This window comes from Euprymna scolopes, chromosome 7 (genome assembly GCF_053919585.1).
Source record: "Euprymna scolopes isolate OS-2025 chromosome 7, ASM5391958v1, whole genome shotgun sequence".
In the NCBI taxonomy this organism is placed as follows: domain Eukaryota; kingdom Metazoa; phylum Mollusca; class Cephalopoda; order Sepiida; family Sepiolidae; genus Euprymna; species Euprymna scolopes.
Genome location: NC_136488.1, coordinates 89,216,660 through 89,236,806, shown reverse-complemented (window position 1 = coordinate 89,236,806; position 20,147 = coordinate 89,216,660). Strand labels below are relative to the sequence as shown.

Genomic DNA, 20,147 nt, shown 5'->3' with positions numbered 1-20,147 from the left:
TAAATGAGCTACAAGTTTTTGTTTTGTTTATTGTTGTTATCATTATTATTATTTGTACTCACCAGGAGTTCTTAAACGGATCATCACTTGCGACTACTCGCTGGCAATAACCTGTGGTGTTCCCTGGAGTCTGAGTGATAACAAAAACTCACCAGATTTCCAGTGCTCTTAGCCTCTTTCGATAACCAGTACAGATGAATTCACGTTATTGCCAAAGTCGTTTACCTTGGATCTCTAGCTGATAAACGGAAATTGGGATCCCTTGAAGTTTGGGTAAAAAAATGCCTCCTAAAGGATCCAGACCTCTTTGCACTTATCTAGTGGAGGTCTGGTTGGTGCTTTCCGACACTTTGCTTTTTCCACGCTTCATCCTTCCAAATTATTTGGTGTGATGCCAGTCGATGCCAACTTTACAATTTATGTCTTTTTTGCGGAGAGGCATAATTAATTTAAAGTTTACGGTTTCAACTTGGGGGGGGGGGGCATGTGTTTTTTTCTATGTTTTTGTTTTACTTCCGTTGCCGTTTCCATATGGTCGGTTATTATTATTACCGTATATTTCGGCGTATAAAATTACCCTTGAAATTAAAAAAATCATCTCTAAAAACCAATATTTCATAAGATACCAGGTGTTGCAATCTCTAGCCTAGGCAAAACAAACATAGTTTCGTGATTTAGTAGTCGTCTTATACAACCGATATATGATAAATTTATTGAAATTTGCTCCAATTTCTACCTTGTCTTATCTGACGGTCGACTTATATGCCGAAATATCGGTATTTATTATTATTATTATTATTATTATTATTATCATTATTATTATTTCTGTTGTCACATTTTGTATCTGGCTGTTATTATTGGTGATTTTATGCTGATACACGGATCAAAACAAATGACCATACACCTTTTCTCTGGCTTTCAGTACTTTCCGCAAGATTCTGGCGATTTCTAACAAAGCAATCCTTTGAAGTACTCCAACATTACAATGACTACCTATTTTCTCAATCCACTTGCCAAATCCCTTTTGCTACACTTCCCGGGGCTCACATTACAACAGGTACAAATTCTATTTTGTTCAACTTCTAAAAGTATACTTTTTATTCCACGTTTATGTAAATGTTTGTAAGGCTAAAGTCATTGTTTATACTGTGGAAAGAAATTAAATTACTACCTTTTAATTCTGCTCCCAAGAATGTCGAATTTTTTTTTTGGGGGGGGGGTATAAGTGTGAGAACAATATGTTTTAATAAAAGAACTGATAACTCATGCTAAATTCCTTATAAGTCCATTCCGTTTCATAACAAGAGATAACATACTTCTAGAAGTTGACAGTTTTCACGTTTGTTTTAGCGAAATAATTTTACGTCACATCTTTATGCTACATTACATATGTTACGATGCATCTCTTGTGACGATACATCTTTATGTTACGATACATCTTTGTTACGATACATCTTTGTTACGATACATCTTTGTTATGATACATCATTGTTACGATACATCTTTGTTACGATACATTTATTTTACGTGCATCTTTGTTACGATACTGTCGGAATTAGCATACCGACGAGTAGGGGGAGGGGAAGAAAAGACGGTTTAAGTCTTGCAATGAAATGTCGACGTTGCTTACAAGCAGTCTTTCCTTGTAAAAATAACAAATGGGTAACGATGGTCGAAGTGTAATTTGTCTAAAAGGCTGCAACAACAGTAGAGCGGCCACCCCTTTTTATCTACTCCAACTCTCAATCAACGAGATTCACGCGTGACTGAAATGTCTATTTAACTTGTAAGGAATAGACACTCAGGTTCTTTGATTAACGGACCACCGGCCGTGTTGGTCACAGCTACCAGCACTCCTTTCTTCCCCACCGACCTACCCTCAGCAAGTCAACCAATTCAAAATTCTCACAATACATTATTGTTACGATACATCTTTATAACGATACAACTTTATGTCACGATGCATCTTTGTTGCGTTATATCTTTTCCGTTAAATTTTTACTTTTAAAACCGAGAGCCATTCAAGAATAAGGGTTAATTAAATAGAGATATTGTCGCTCGAAAGTAAAAATCAGTGAAATTAACTAAGTTTCATGACATGAGACATTTGATTAAAACTATATGTCGATATTTGATCTGTTGTCATCTGCAGGAATGCACTTTCGCGCCAATGTGTTCCACAGACGGGAATCCCTTGTAATGATTTAGTTTTATTTGACAGTTTAGTTTTGCAAAATATCAACCCTTTTCGGGATAATGTCGAATCCAGAAATTTTGGGAAATGTATTATTCTTAACGTTCTTCATATCTTCAAATATTTATTCATTGTGTTTGGTTTATTTGTTGTGTAGAGGAAAACTTGTTTGTTGGGGGCGTTGTACAGAACATACCCGAGTTTTAAAATAATAATAATAATAATAATAATATCAATGTTTGCTGCATTTTATGTCAGCTTTTGTTAATAAAGAAATACTTCAGTCATTTATATACGAAGAAAACTGTCTATGTATATATTTAATAGTAATAATATAGGCACGGCCAATACGGAAGGAGGAAGTAAGCATTTTTTGACTGAGTTTCTCTTTTAAAATCTATCAAAAATCGAATAATTATCCAATCAATACGAAATGTTCGCCGTTTATTAAGTGAAGGACGAACATTGTAATGTTGTCTTTTTTTACAATCGATATTTATTGCCTACAAACGCCCTTGTTTATTTATGGGTACAAATATGCTTAAAATAATTAGGCAGGATTGAACAGAATATATTGTATTGTGAGGAAGGTAAGGATTGCAGATAAAATAAACAAGAAAAAACAACTGCGCACGTATCAGATTTTAATGTTGAAAATCCGAATTTTGAATGTGTTTAATTTTTCATCTTTTGTGTTTTAAAGTGCGAAATTCGTTGAATATGTTAATAATAATTATTATCTTTCAAATTATCAAAGAAAAATTATATATTTTCAATATTTTTACGAAAAACACTACTTTTAAATCTTTGACAAATAGATTAATAATTTGCTTTTAGTTAGTCTATTCTTGCCAATATACTATTATATAGGAAATGATTTGAAGAATCGATACCAAAAAGAAAAGAAAACGATAAATAACCACGCATTTTGCTAAAAATAGGATAATTTCTTTCGGCAATTTGCTGTAACGTATTATTGTTTTCATCTATGGAATCCCATACGGCCTACAAACAGTTGTTTTGTATTTACAAACAGTTATTCCCCCCCCTTTTTTTTCTAAAATTACCTCAAAGTCTGCCGCTACAAGATGCCACAATTTTGGTTGTACAGACTGTGCTGACTACGGTTTCCTCGCTGTACCGTTATAATTTTATATGGTGTATGAAAGAAAATAGTTTTATATGGTTTATGGAAAAAATAGTTTTATATGGTTTATGGAATAAGTATATGATTCACAGGTAACAAATGAGAAAATGATTGTATTTTTAATTTCATGATTACATTCAACTTTTGAAAATAAAAGAGTTTATAGTTGATGTAAAAAAAATATCAGAAAAAAAAACAGTTTAATTTTATTTACTAGAAAAAAATATAAAGCTTGATAGAAATTAGTGTGAAGGAAAAATATAAAACGAAAATAACATAATATTGAAGATATTACACAATAATGGCGTTTGGAATTATAATTTAATTCAATTATTAAATAAAAAGAGTATTTGCCTGTTGGTTACATTTAAAAAATATTTAAAGGGTAGGAGTGACCACAAATGAGGAAGGAGCGGGTTATGTCATACATCGTTGTCGATGAAGACCACAAACACCATTGGTTTGGGGGCGAAGATCAGAGTGTACTATCTGTTCTGGCGCGACACTTCACCTATCTTTTCCTTGTTCAATGAAGAAGAAATCTTTCTAGACTGGGGCAATTTTTATGTTTGTTCTCATCCAGAGTGCTCCATTTTGGGGGGCCTGATTTTCCTCTCATTAAAAACCGATCTTCTGTCTAACTTTGCCCTCCTGTGGAGGCAAGTAAATAGGAACATCACTGGTTTGTCAAGTAGATGATGATGATGATGATGATGATGTGACGACTTGCGCTTGATTTAGTTAAAAGTTTGGGGATTTGCATCTACCACACTCTGTCGTCCAGAAACACTTGGTCCTGATGGCAAGACAGGGTCAAGATGACCAAGTTTGATACTAGATGCAGGTATTGTCTCATATAGATATGGCGCCTAGAATTCCCAAAATCTGGTACTGGCCAGCCTCATTGTTGCTTAACTTCGGCGGTTATGTAGGTGACAAATATATATGCATATATATATATACTAGCAAAAGTACCCATCGTTGACTGGGTTCAAAAACAGCCTCCAGAAAATGGACTCTGATTTATTAAAGTATGATAGGTTATGAAAAGGAAGGGTTGTAAAGAGATAGCTTCGAATTTGGGGGTATCAAAACCAAAGCAAAATATGATGAAAGTAAAAATAAAATAGATAAACACCATAATTTATTATACCATACCTGTTCACACTGAAACACTTATCACAATATTCCGTGGATCTATATTAAAAAAGACCTTGTTAAACTTTGTGACATATTACCATTCTATGAAGGTCAGGCACGAACGAACATCCCATAATTTTATTATACCATATTTCCTCAAACTAAAACATAATTATCAAAGTATACTTACACAGATATATATAAAAAGTCTTTATTAAAGTGTGTGCCTATTTCAATTCTATGGAGGCCAGGCGTGAACGCAGACCCCACAATTTTATTATACCATCCTTATTTAAGTTAAAACATACTTATCAAAGTATTCATATGTACATCTATATCAAAAACACTTGTAAAATTTTTTTTTTTTTTAATTTTAAATTTTTTTATTTCCATACTTTGTGGACCAGGCGCGTACGCAGACCCCACAATTTTAATGAATCATCATTATGCCAGATCAAACATACCCATACCTGTGTCTCGATACATCTTCTATCATTATATGTGATCAGTTTTCTATAATAGTCAACCATATAGTAGCCTATTCGTGACCAGACACACACACAGACTTTCAGAAAAATAAAAAATAAAAATAAAAAATAAATAAAAATTGAACATTCCAATGAATAGTAGACACTTACACGTTTCCACCCCTTGAAAACACTTCAAATGAACTACGAAAATGCTATTTTTACATCTCCAACACATTTTGAAAATAATTTTTGAAGAGGACGCTTCACAGAACGTCTGAAACGCGTTGAAAACGATTTCAATGTATTTAAAAACATTATTACAATGATCTAAACATAATTCTCAATGAAAAGCCAAGACACGGAATAATAAAATAATGTTAAAAAATACACGTTGTTGGTGACTATCCCCTTATTCATATATATATATATATATATATATATATATATATATATATATATATATCGTTTATGAAAAAATTAAACCCTTCTTCTTCACTTAATCGTCAAAACAAACGTTAGGACTAAATGAATTTATTTTCTCTTGTAACGCCTACCGTAATTTCTTTAGAAATAACGTTAAATTTTGGATTTTGTTTTTATTTCGCCACGGAAAACCTACATATTGAGATAAAAGATAGAATTATTTCAAATTCAGGTACTTATGTAATAATAATTTTGCATATTCTTGTTACATGATAAGGGCTGTCCCCTTTTCATGTAAGTATAAAAATAGAGAGATTAGTTAAAATGAAAATAAAATGAGAGAAAGCAGAAATCGAACCCTGGACATAAGTTTTAAAGAACAATAGGTTTAAATGGAATGTCCAGTAACTTGTTAATTCTGATGAAATAAATAATAAAGTATTCAATTGTTAGAAAGAATGTGGATAATAAAATATGGGTTAAATAAATTAGATATGTAGGTTGAATTCCTTTGTAAAAACATCAAAGAAAAAATAGGTTATTGGGAAATCATAATGTTCGGGAAACGTGCAAAGTCGCGTATGTTGGTGACACGTGAATTTTGCTCACGAGGCCGGACATGCATGGATTTCTCAATATAGGAAGTGAGAGTTAGTTAGTTAGTTGGTCAGTTAGTGAGTCAGTGAGAAACTCAGAGAGAGTCTGGGAATTCGAACGTCTAGGAAGCGAGACGATCACTTGAAACTAAAATGTGAAGCTTTGAATTCTTGATGAGAAAGCTACGGCCGGTCGTGACGAAATAAACCCATCATGTGTTTTATAAAACGTCATCTTGTCTTATGATTCTATAAAAAGGTAAAGTGAAAATTGTATTATATGTCTATATGCCTGTGTTATAAAATGTCATTACATACACGTCTCGACATCTCATATCCACAATGTTAATCTACATCTCATGTCTACACAATGTCTGAACAATGAACACTATCTCATTATTCTAAGAGCTTCACATATCAACACTTCTCAAGTAATGAACTTTAATATATAATCTCTCATAACATGAACAATCTCTCTCTCTCTCTCTCTGAGTCTTTCAACATCCCTCTTAATAAAACTCTCTCTACACGACATAACTTGTAATAAGACAAACTCTCACTAAGACTCGTATCTTTATTAATAAGAACTCACGTAACATACGCGCACAAGTGGTACCTTCGTCTAATAATAATAATAATAATAACTATATAACATTCTTATAGCAAACCATCCTAAATCTTATTTAGACAAAAAAAAAATAACTGATTCAGAAACCTTTAAAAATATTAATTGTTCATCCATTGATACAAAGATGACGGTGAATGGTATTTTTTTTAATTAAAAATTTAAAATTCTATCAAAAATAGTAGAAAAAGTTTTATATTATTCTGCTTTTCATATGATGAAATGCAGGCTCTTATCTTTCTGGAAAAAAAGTTCCTCAAGGGTAATCGATTTTAATAGATTTTAATTCGTTTAAAAAACAACTTGCTTGTTTGTTTTTGTTTTAGTTTATTTATTTTTTTTTCATTTTTTCGTCGTGCCTACTTTTATATAATAGTAGAAATAATGTCAGAGACCGAATGTTTGCATCCACAAATTGCTTGATCTTTTTTTTTCTATCCAAATCGAACACGTCACAGTTAATCGATTCCCAATACGCAGCAAGAGTTAAAATCTAAAACAAATCCATTTCTTCATTCGAATTGGCATTGTTTCGCGTAAATAAAAGTCAATTATTCTAGTAATACTATGAACCTTTGTGTAAGGTCATCTAACCAACAAGCGTGTAACTGATATTAAAACATAAACAAACACTTTTCGCAAGTTATACAGGTCAGTTCAAAATGAAGAAACTATTTGCAATAATGTAGCATTTTGTATTGAAATGGAAACTTTTGTTTTGTTTTTGTTTTTTTGTTTTTTCATGTGTATATCTTACAAAAACATTTAATATCTATATATTACAAACATTTGGACGGAATTTCAAACGGAACTTTTTATTTACTACACGCAAGGATTTGTGACACTTGGAAAAAATAATTGTAAAAATGATATTCTCTTGAAGGTTGAACGTTCAATTCTCAATGTAGGCGACAATTGCAAATTACTTATAACCTCTATCCAGTCATGGCTGAGAGAACAAGAGCATGCTACCCCCGTGAAGTACATAAAAGGTTTCGTTCGAAATAACGTCATGATTCCTGAGTTCGACAGAAACATCCCAGAGTTCGACAAGATAGACTTGAAGAAGGTCGGAAGTTACACCGACCGAAACGTTGTGAAAATGACACTGAAGATGAGAACAGTAGTCCGAAGATTCCAAATAATACGAATAATCAATCCTCATCTCAAAAATTCAGAAACGTATGTGGTACAATTTTTAGTTTTATTTATTCATCTATCTATTTATTTTCCCTCTACCCGCATTTTGCGAACACAGCTAAATAGTTTTATAATCTGCTGGATGTAAGCTCCATGGTGCTGAATCACTGTGCCTATTCGCGCATTGAAGTTTTTGAAATGACCTTGTCTAACATTTCTTCGGAATTTCTCTTTGTCTCTTTTAGTTATCCTAAGAGAAAATACCCTTGGAAACAATGCGGGTCAATGATGAGTCTGTCTTCAGGGAAGTAGCGATAGTGCTATGTGAGTGAAGCACTGGAGCAATGTAGTGTTACTTCATCCTGCTAATAAATAACAATGTACATCTTAATGTTGCGACGATAAATCGGAATCTGGAAGCATTGCTACTTTTCGGGGTATCAGAATCGGAAAAATGGTGCCTATATTGGCGCTGCTAAAAGTAATTCTTTTACTTGTGTTTTTTGTTTGTTTGTTCGTTTGTTTGTTAGTTTGTTTGTTTAAAACTTAATTTTCCATTGCTGGTATTAATGACACAATAAAAAATAAAAACATTTGTTGATTTTAGACTGCCAGTAAAGCAAAAATCTAGAGAAACCCCACAAGTCTGTTTTATGTCCGTAAGAGAAAATATCTATCGATCCAGTAGATATCTCACTGATGATGCAATTCTCTACCTATATAAGAGCCAGGTACGTCCAAGGATGGAGTATTGTTGCCACATTTGGGCAGGAGCTGCTAGAAAGATCTTATCCTGCCTTGACAGAGTTCAAAATAGACTTCGTAGCTTAGTGAGGGGGATGCCCTTTTCTCTTCCCTGCAACCTCTTTCTCACAGAAGAGACGTTATGAGCCTGTCTCTGCTTTATCGTTATTTTCATGCCAAGTGCTCCTCTGAGCTCCAATCCATGGTTCCCCCCTCGCCAAAATTTCACGAGAAACACTCGTCTAGCTGAAAATACCATCAACAATTTCTCCCATCTTAATCCGTGTCTACACCTAAACGTAGATTCCATGAACAAAGTTTCTTTCTTAGAACTGCACGCCTGTGGAACTGTCTTTCGTTTGCCTGCTTTCCAGCTGATTACCATATGGTCGTCTTCAAGTCCAATGTAAACAAGTTCTTGATGAGTTATTCCCCTTAAGTAATCCAATTTACCAAATTTACACTACTAACGATTCCTATGATATTGTCTCATTGACTGCTGTACACTCTTGAAACCTTATTCTCGAATGGCTTCTGGGCCTTGATAAGTAGTGACTCCTATGTGAAAAAAAAAGAAAATTGTTGTTGTTTGCTTTGCATAACACGATTGAATTTTGCAAAGGGAAACGAAAAAAAAAAACAATAATATCAACGTTTGCTTCATTTAAGGCAGAAAGCTGATATCTTTAGACAGCCTGATCTGAAAGATAATAATTTGTAGAGAATAATTATTAAAGAAAGTAAAAAACAAGGCCTTTCTGTAAACAATTTATATGAACTGAATTATAGTATAATCCATACAATAGTTAAGTGTATGTGACCAACAGTTACCATCGTTAATTTGTGATTTTGTCGTGACGAGGGCAGCCAAATTGTCTAAATTTAATTTACCTGCAAGAAATCTGTGTCACAAGGATTTCTGTAGTAAGCTGATTCACTTATTGACAGCTGGGCTGGGGTGTATCACTTATATAACCAACACCAGCGGATGCTCAGTGGCATAATCAATGGGAAGCGCTCAACGATGCTCAGAACTGTTGCTCCGACCAGAATCTGTTCCTTACAGTCGTGTCGTTGCAGGAGCTGGATACTTCTTCAGTCTTAAGGATGAGTTTGCCAGAATGTGAACGGAGAGTTGTGTCGTATTTTTTTACCTATCTTATGAAGTCCTGGCTAAGTGCCCTGGCCTACAGAGTATTTATATCTGATCGAGGATATTCAAGAGTGAATATTAATATAAACTACAATGACCTCACCAATAATAATAGAAAATGAGTATTAACGAAAGAGAATAAGTATTTTCTATAAACAAATAATTTATATAAATTTACTAATGTCATATTGCATTTACAGGTGACAGTATATGACCAGAATTTACGATTGTGATCTTTTTTTTTTTTTTTTTTAGTTTGGAATGTGCCGGCAAGCAATAATATTTTCTTGTAAGTTGTAATCGACAGTTTTTTTGTTTTTTTTTAACAAAAGAGTCACCACTTATCAAGGCCTGGAAGCCACTCAAGGATAAGAGTTAATGAGTGTACTGTAGTCAACGGGACAATATCATAGTAATCGTTAATAGTGGAATTTTGGTAAATCAGATTACTTCAGGGGACGGCTCATAACGAACTTGTTTACATTGGACTTGAAGACGACCATACTGTAAGTGGTTGGAAAGCAGGCAAACAGAAGGAGGGGTTGTATACGTATTTCTTTCTGGATGTCTGCAAACTCCATAAAGGGTTCCGACAGTGTCCTGGAAAGTCCCAGAAGAAATAACTATACTGTATAGTGTTATCGGTTTTCGTCGTAGCTATAAGTTTGGAATTAGTGATTCGATTAAACCGACTGGTCGAAGCTGTCGAGAACAGAAGTAGAGAGAGGCAGAGAGAGAAATCAAAATTCGGATAAATTCGGGATAAACCCCTTCTTTTCATGCTCTACATCGTAAAGCATAAACACCTTATGGGATCAGCATATCTTTAATTTTGTTTATTTTATACCAAATAGCATATTCACAAACAAATAAGTTAGTTGGTTGTTTTTGTTTTACGGCATATCAACCCTTTTCGAGTTATTTAATGCTGAATCCAAAGATTTTGAAGAAACATTTTTTAATAGAATATGTTTGTTGTTTTCAAGTCGGTTTCTATTTAACCCATAGTTGAGACCCTAACAGGTACTACCACTCCGGGTAAGAGTGGACCTGGGAGCAATGGTAATTAAAGGGTGGCTCCACACTCCCCAAAGCTCGCAAGCTGGGGCCTCGCCACTGGATATAGTTTAAGGTCATATCCAGGACAACAAACAAATAAGACACGCTTAAAAATACCCCACTTGTCTACACAAATAGTGGCATAAAAGAGACGAAATTATGGAAATAACTAATCGGTGACTTGTCTACAATTACGTCCGCTGACTAAGTGTCATTTTCCTCGCAAAAAAAAGAAAAAAAAAAAAAAACACTGTTTCAATGAGAAGTCAGGAATCTTTCGTCCAAGCTCTTTTATGAAAAAAATAAGATTATGATACTTATCTCTTTGTGTTTACAGCATACATATATATATATAATTCTTGGTTTTGTTGAGTAAAAAAATCTGATAGAGTAATCGATTATTTAATAATTAAGAGCGTGATATGTATATATTTATAATGACATAAAGGTAAAGATCAACAGCTGGAAAAGGGGAAGATGATTGAGGCAAAAAAATAACTCTGATTTCTTCATTTTTGATTATGAATTATTTACTAAATTTCACCAGCTATTCTTTAGTCCATGAGGTTTCAAAAAATATGGCTGACGGAAACCAGAGATCCGTTTGTCAGTAAAACTCATGAAACCCACAAATTTTTTGTCTGAGTCCGCTCACTGAGCTTTCTAGAGTACATTTATCTGAACTTCTGCAACGCTATATATATATGTGTGTGTGTGTGTGTGTATTATACCGGGGGTCTATTGTCGCCTGACGATGTCTTTTTAGGCAGAAATAGCAGATTTTTTGTAGCGAATTATTTTGTTTATCAAATTGAATGAAATAACATATCTTGTACATGTATATACAAGTACATCTTGCATATATATTGCACTATATTGCACATGTATATATGTTGCATATATATTGGGTATATGTATTGCATATATATGTATATATATATATATATATATATATATATATATATATGCGTGTGTTTTACCCAAATTAAATGATATATATATATATATATATATAATATATATATCGTACACACACATTTATATAGCATATATACAACGTATAAAACGTGTATATATGTACGCATGTGTAATAAATAAACTGAACACGCCACAGAATAAAATGCACGTAAAAGATTAACATTTAATGTCGAATAAAAATATGCAACTTCAAGTTATGACGAAAGCACCATTTATTTACGTAGCACACAGATATGAAATAAAAGTGTTTATACAAGAGAATTTAAAGGTATCTATTTAAACAAAAATGGCGGATTTAAATAGTCTGAAATATCATAAAAGCACAAATATTCTTGACGCTGTTGATAAATACTGGAAAACGACAAATTCAAAAATTAACTGAACAACCTTCATTCATTAATTTCTAACTTTTCGAGCTTTGGTTTATAATATAAAAAAAAAACTTATATATAAAGTAATGTTAGGACGATTGATCGGCTTCGGGAATCGAAAACATCAGAACTTTTTACGCATCAGAGTAGGTATCGGAACTAGAAAAATTGTACGTATTTTTTTTTTTTTTATTCAGGAACTGATTCTTTTTAACTGATTATTTATTTTATTGGTACTAGTGCAGAGAGTGATCCGGATGTAACTCAGCCATTGCTCGGCTCTCGCCGGAACACTGACGTTAACAGCCGAAGTAAGCCGAGCGTCGCCGTAACATAAAGCTGGGCCACTAAAAATGAGGCGCGATGTTTTTCAACGCAAATTCTAAGCAGCAGACGACAATTTAGAAGAGGAAGAAAAGAAAAAGTAAACACACACACACACACACACACACACACACACACCAGTTCCTACATTAACGGAAAAGACACACAAGTTATTAAATTTAGGGCAGGAAGAAAAAAAATGTGTAAAAAAAAAAATATATGAATTTCACATTTTTATGTGACCTACTGAAAACCCCAGCCGGGGTACTGGAATTTTCGCCAACACAAAAAATTACTGGCAAGGTCGAAAACGTGCTCGTCATGAGGACACACTGTCAGCTTATGAGAAAAGCAAAAGTCAGCGATGGCTATGCATGGAGGTGTCAGGCTAGCAATTGCCTAACGTATAATTCACTAAGGACTGGCACATTTTTCGCCAAGTCCAGGCTTACAATAGCAACAATTATCAAAATCATTTACCTGTGAGCCTACCAGCGAGCCACAAAAAAAGATCTCCAACGTGAATGCGATTTAAGGTCATCACACACCATCGCTGATTGGAAAAATTTCCTGAGAGACATCTGTGGAGAATATTTTCTCAAAAATCCCCGGCAGATAGGGGGCCCGGGTCATACGGTGGAAATAGACGATGCAGTATTCAATCGCTGAAAACATAACATAGGCCGACTAATCACACCGGTCTGGGTCTTCGGTGGATACGACCCTGCCAAAAAGGAGGGTTTCTTGGTGAGTGTACCAAACCGCAATGCAGAAACCCTCCTTCCCTTAATAAAACAGTATATTCTGCCGGGGACCACGGTCGTATCAGATTGTTGGAAGGCATACAACAAAGTGGGGGAGAAGGGTATCGCCATTTGACGGTGAACCACCACAGCCTTCATTTTGTAGATCCCGAAACGAAGGCTACGACGAATCATGTGGAGCGAATGTGGAAGGAAGCGAAACAACGTAACAAAGTTGAATGCGGAACCAACCGGGAACTTTTGGACACATATCTCCTAGAGTTTATGTGGAGGCAACGATTTGGTAATGCTCCGTATGTCTACATATCTCCGAAAGCTACCCACTTGATGACAAGCTGTTCCCTTGCACATCCGCTACCACCTCTGCGTCCACTTTGTCGTCGTGTGATGCCGTCCAACAGTATGAGGAAACAACAACATAACCCCCTTCCCCAAAAACAGAACAAATGTTTCACTTTTCACGTTTTTCTAAAAAAAACAAAAAAAAAACAAGAAGACTTCTCCCCTCCCCCCCCACACACACACACACCCCAAAAAAAGTTTGGTTTCGTTTTTGTTTTGTTTTTCTTGTAAAAAACCTATTTCAACTTTATACGTTTTTCTATAAAAAAAAACAAACATAAAAAGCTTCCCGCCCCGTCCCCCCAAAAAACAACAGTTTTGTTTCTATTTTTCTTGTAACAAATAAAGAAAAAGTCTTTCAAATTATTGTTTGGGACTTACTGGTGAACCTTTTATTGAACTAACAAATGTTTAAAATTATTTTTCCATAAAAAAAAAAAAATCGTGACACCCTGCACTGAAGATTCCCGAAAGGATGAAACACTAGTGTCTGCAGGTATTTAATTATTATAGTAAAAAATAATTATATATATATATATATATATATATATATATATATATATATATATATATATATATATATATATATATATATATATATATCTTATACCATTTTCCTTTATTGATAATAAAACTTTAAAGTTCCAAGGTAAGTTTTCCTTTTCTTTTTCTTGTAATGCTATGCGACGCTCGGCTTCATTTCCTCGGCGACGCTCGGCTTACTCCGGCTGTTGACGTCAGTGTTCCGGTGACAGCCAAGCAGTGACTAAATTACGTCCAGATCACTCTCTGTACTTGTACCATTTTATTTTTTATTTTATTTTATTTTTATTTTTATTTATTTTTTCCCCCCCGACAAAAGGAGGGCGGACCATCTATATAAAAGCCAAGTACTCCAAGGATAAAATACTGCTGCCATATCTGGGCAGGAGCTGCTAAAAACTGCCTATCCTGCCTTGACAGAGTACAAAATAGACCGTGGCTTAGTGGGGGATGCCCTTTTCTCTTCCCTGCAACCTCTCTCCCACAGAAGAGACGTTGCGAGCCTGTCTTTGTTTTACCGTTATTTCCATGGCAAGTGCTCGTCTGAGCTCCAATTTCTAGTCCTTCCTCGCAAATCTTTTACGAAAAACACCCGTCTAGCTTAAGCCACTGTCAAAAATTTTCCCCACTCTCTATCTGTGCCTAAATAAAAACGTAGATCCCATGAACACAGCTTCTTTCTTAGAACAGCACGCCAGTGGAACTCTGTTCCATCTGCCTGTTTCCCACCTGACTACAACTTGGATGTCTTCAAATCCAACGTAAACAAATTCCTGATGAACCGCCTCCTTAAGTAGACACTTTATGAAATCTCAACACAAACGTACAACGTACTGTACATGCAATAACCCTTATCCCTGAGTGGCTTCCGGGCCTTGATAAGTGGTGACCTCCTTGTAAAAAAAAATCACTCTTATCAATTCGTTCGTTCGCCTTGGAATTTTTTGACACTAAACATGATATTAGTAAAAATAAGTAACAGAACGGATTGTTCGGGAAAACTTTGGTTGCCCTTCTAGGAGTGCCTTTCAGGTTAAAATGGCTAAAATTGACAATTTTGTGCTTAGTAAAAACAAATTGATGCCTGGGATTTTTATAAAACTTTCTGAAAAGTTGTAACTAATTTCTATACAATTTTGTTTGTCTATACTAGTGGGACAGATTGCTGAAACAATCTTTCACTTGGTGCTTGTATCACTAAGTGAAAGATTCTCATGGAATATTGAGATAGTGTGACCCAGGGGTTCTTTTAGGTCTATTAAAAACCCTCCACTTATGGGACTATTTTACCATATTTGTCGAAAATTTTCTGTGTATGGCTATTTAGCAGCTTTGCATAGGGGCTGAACTCAAATTTAAATATATTTTTTTTACATGGTAGTCACCACTTATCAAGGCCCGGATGCCACTCGGGTATAAGGGTTATTGCGTGTGCAGTAATCAATGGGATAATATCGTAGTAATCGTTAGTAATGGAGATTTCATAAAGTGGATTACTTAAGGGGCGGTTTATCAGGAATTTGTTTATGTTGGACTTGAAAATATCCAAGTTGTAGTCAGGTGGGAAACAGGAAAACGGAAGAGAGTTCCACGGGCGTGCATTTCTAAGAAAGAAGCTTTGTTTATGGAATCTACGTTTTGATTTAGGCACAGATAAAGAGTGGAGAAAATTATTGACTGTGGTTTCAGCGAGATGGGTGTTTTTTGAGAAAGATTGGCGAGTGGGGGACCAGAGATTGGAGGTCAGACGATCAGTTGCCATGAAAATAACGATAAAACAAAGACAGGCTCGCAACGTCTCTTCTGTGGGAGAGATGTTGCAGGGAAGAGAAAAGGGCATCCCTCACTGCTACGAAGTCTATTTCGTACTCTGTCAAGTCAGGATAAGATGTTTTAGCAGCCCCTGCCCAGATGTGGCAGCAGTACTCCATCCTTGGACGTATTTGGCTTTTATATAGATAGAGAATTACATCAGCAGTGAGATATCTACTGGATCTCACCATTTTTCAGCTACCTTCGCAACAGATTTGATGTACGTGTTCCATTTCAAATTAGGAGTAAAGGTCAATCCCAGAATCTTGTCAAAACATCGAGCCTCATCAAGACGAGGGCCATCCATTTCAATTGATGTCATATGGGGATCAGAGCGTTGATGATGTAAAGATAGAAGCTGGATTTTAGATGCATTAAAAGTAACTAGCCACCTCTTCCCCCATTGTACCACGAGCTCAAGATCAGAGGAGAGAGAATCAGAAAGAACTTTGTCATTTACGGCCTTTGCTGTGTTGATATAGATGGTCCTGTCACCAGCATAGATGTCAACGAATGATTTAAGTATGTGTTTTGGGAGATCATTGGTGTAGATCAGGAAGAGAGTTGGATCCAGGATGGACTCCTGGGGGACTCCAGCATTTATACAGTGGGCTTTTGATTTCTGCCCATCAACCACTACTCTTATGAGAGAAATGATTTAATAATTGAGAAAAAATTTCCAGTTATACCGTAGCTGGAAATCTTGTAAAGTAGGCCTTTATGCCATACCTTATCGAAGGCCTTTGGTATGTCAAGAGCAATTGCCCTAGAAAGGAAGCCTTTGTCGAGAGATTCACTAATCCTATGAGATATAACCGTTAGCGCATCTGCTGTAGATCTAGCAGAACGGAAGCCATATTGCATGTAACTAAGAAGGTTATTTCTGCTGAGGTGGTTGACTATTTCTTTATTTGATATGGATTCCAGCAACTTACTCATGACGCACAGGAGTCTTATTGGCCTGTACTGAGAGGGAGGAGAAATATCGCCTGGATTCTTAAATACAGGGAATACTGATGAGGTTTTCCAGGGTGTTGGGAAGCAATTCTCTTTAAGACAACGCTTAAACAGTTTTGTAAATATGGGAGCAAGTTCTGGTTGAAGCTTTTTCAACACTATAATTGGAATGTCTTTTGGGCCAGTTGCTTTACTGGAATCAAGACTAGCTTGGCGACATCACGCACAGATATCTGTATGTTGCATAGCGTATTGTCTGTTATAGGAGACAATATGGGGAGTTGATGGTCTTGGTCGCATAGGGTAGAATTAGCTGCAAAGTTCTTGGCAAATAGTTTGGCTTCGTCTGATGCTGACGAGATGACCTCAAGTCCATTAATGATGGTTGGGATAGAACGCACGCTTCTGTTCAGGATCCTGTTTGCTATTTGCCAACACTGGTGGGAACCAAACCGCTGCTCAGCTACGTTGGATTTAACGGACTGAGCATATAGCTCTCTTGCATTTTTTATTACTCTTTTACAGTTGTTGCTGACCGTCCTAAAAGCAGCTTTAGTCTCAGTACATCTATTACGTTGGTAGCTATGGAAAAAGTGATTTCTGTGCGCGATGGCAGTAGCACATGGCTTGCTGTAAAGTTTTTGTTGGAATTTTCTGGATGGTATGAATCGGTATATACCTACAATTAACCATTCGGTCAGGTCTGATACTATAGAGGACACATTCTTTTTAAACATAGAATGCAGAGGTAGATCAGATATAAATGTACAGAAGCTATTAAGCTACTGTTCACGCAAGTACTGCCGACCTAAAAAGCAGCTTTTTCTTCAACCTTTATCAGAAAAATCACTCATTGGAATTAAGGACTAAGGAACAAATAAGGAGAAGCGTGAGTTACCGGAGCTGCCGATAACACATCCACAGTCCATCATCTACTCTCCGTTAAAAAAATGAAAAGCTTAAAAATAAAAGGTTAGTAAAAAAAAAAAAGAAAAAAAAGAACAAATAGGTATGAGGGACTTATTAATATCTACTTAATATACGTCCGTTGCTCCATTTCCAATTTAGGATGATATTTGAAGATAGTCTCCGCTCCCATATTAATGCGTAGATTTGTAATGTAATATACAGAAATTACGTATCAGATATGATTAATAATAGTAAACACAATTTAACCTTACTATAAGTAGACATTTCTCCCTTGTATGTTGCTGGGACAAAAAGAACTAACCCTGAAATTGCTTCGTTCACATCATTTAAACTCGTAAATCGTACTCTATCAACGAGTTCTAAGATTTATATAGGTAAAAGTAGGGGGAGGACTAGCTAATCCCAGCATGCATTTTTTTTCTTTTACGTTTCTCGAAATTTCTGAATTATATTTGTGCTTAAGAAATTACGTACAGATACAATAATACTAAAATAAATACATTAAATAATAATTTTAAGGTTTTGGGGACTTTTGGGCCTAAATGGGGGGTGGAGCAAATGATGGACTTATTCATTTGTTTTTTTGGGTTTTTTTTTTTTTTTTTTGCATGAACTCCAATTTACATATGTTAAAGCGTAAAACTGCACCGTTTGTTCATTTTCACCAGGATGTGACGTCCCCGGGGGTCTTTGAGGGATAAATGGGGGGCAATGCTAAACTTAGTCGTTTTTTTTTATGCCTTATTCACTGTGCACACATGGGGGACCATGCATGCTTCACTTGTTTTTCATTGCTCGTACTGATAATAAAATAATAAATATTTATCGATATTTAATTATCAGTAAAGTTAAAAACTATGGATAATCCCCTACAAGTGTATTTTAGAGTTTGCAAAATCAATGCACATATGACATGTTTATATAAGATTAAAGATCATTTTTTAAACAAAAGTCACAACAATATAACTAGGTGTTGTTTGTTTGTTTTTCGATACCTGTTGAACGAATTCAATTATTCATATGAAAATGCATTTTTACCTAAATGCGAGTTGGGAATAATTTTTCCCTTTGACCACTTTGGTAGCCCCAAATGGGGAGCAGCATATGTGTTATTTTAACATATATTTATCCACTCTCACGTGTTTCGTCATCTACGACTCATCAGAGTGGCTCAATCTAGCGTGATTCGAAATCGGGACCCCATGGTAAGAGGCGTAAACCCTATCACTAGGCTATCTCGCCCGACTGTTGAATATATCGCGATTTACGTAGATGTCATTTCGTTATAACTAAATATTTAAATTTTTTAAAAGAATCGGAATCGCTAATTATATCGAAATCTGAAGAAATATTGGAATGGTCTATTAGACGAGAATCTTTTTGCCTTCCTATTTCATTTTTCGCGCATTGCGATTTTATATCTACTCTATCGTTATTTTCATGGTAAAAGCTCGACTAAGCCACAATCTATGCCTCCCCCGGTAAAACATTCGCAACAAACACTCGTCTAGCTACAGCAAGTGCCAATAATTTCCGTTACTTTCTATCAACGCCTAAAACCAAAAAGAAAATTCAATGAGCAAAGTTTCTTTCACAGAACTGTCTGTATGTGAAACACAATACCACGGTGTTGCTTCCCATCTGACTACAACAAAGTCAAAGTGACAAAATCAAAATGAGATAGTTATCGAAATCTTACTTATTAATTCGATGGAAAGCATTAAGTACTACCTAAACGTTCACAGGGAACATGAGTTGGAACAGATACATCGAGAGCATTGTCAAGGCTGCCGCAAAGAAGCTGGTCTCTCTCTTTCTCTCTCTCTCTCTCTCTCTCTCTCTCTCTCTCTCTCTCTCTCTCGCGTGCTAGAAAGGTATTTATACCTGAAAGTATTCTGTATCTCTACAAGGTCACCATTCGCCATGTATGGAGTATTGTTGTCCCATCTGAGCTGGTACATCTGCTACTAGTCTCTCACTCCTGGATAGGGTTCAAAAAGAGTCGCCAACCTGATAGGTCTTGAACTGTCATCTAAGCTTCAACTTTTGTCCATTCGACGAATTTTTGCATTCCTCTGCCTGACGAACTATATGCCCTTGTACCACCTCGACGTAAATACCCCCCGAGAAATCCGACTTGTATAAGTAAGTCTAATTCTTAAATAAATACCGATTTTTTTCTAATATGAAATAGTTTCAAGAGACTTTCTCGTTTTTCTCAATCCTTTCTAATATTTTGTTTAATCTCTGTTGATTTGTTGTTCTCCGTTTCTACAACTCCTAGATATTTATAGTCGTCGCATTCGTCAAGTGCGTACATCTATTCTATGCTGTTCGCTATTTTGCGTTTTCCCTGATTCATCTGTAGCATTTTATATTTACAAATATATATATATATATAATATATATATATATATATATATATATATATACCC

At 35.3% G+C, this 20,147-nt stretch overlaps 1 pseudogene; it reads left to right on the top strand.

Moving 5' to 3' along the window:
- Nucleotides 1-6,722: 6,722 nt before the first annotated feature.
- LOC145280296 (uncharacterized) overlaps nucleotides 6,723-20,147 on the top strand; it is a 43,891-nt pseudogene continuing 30,466 nt past the window's right edge.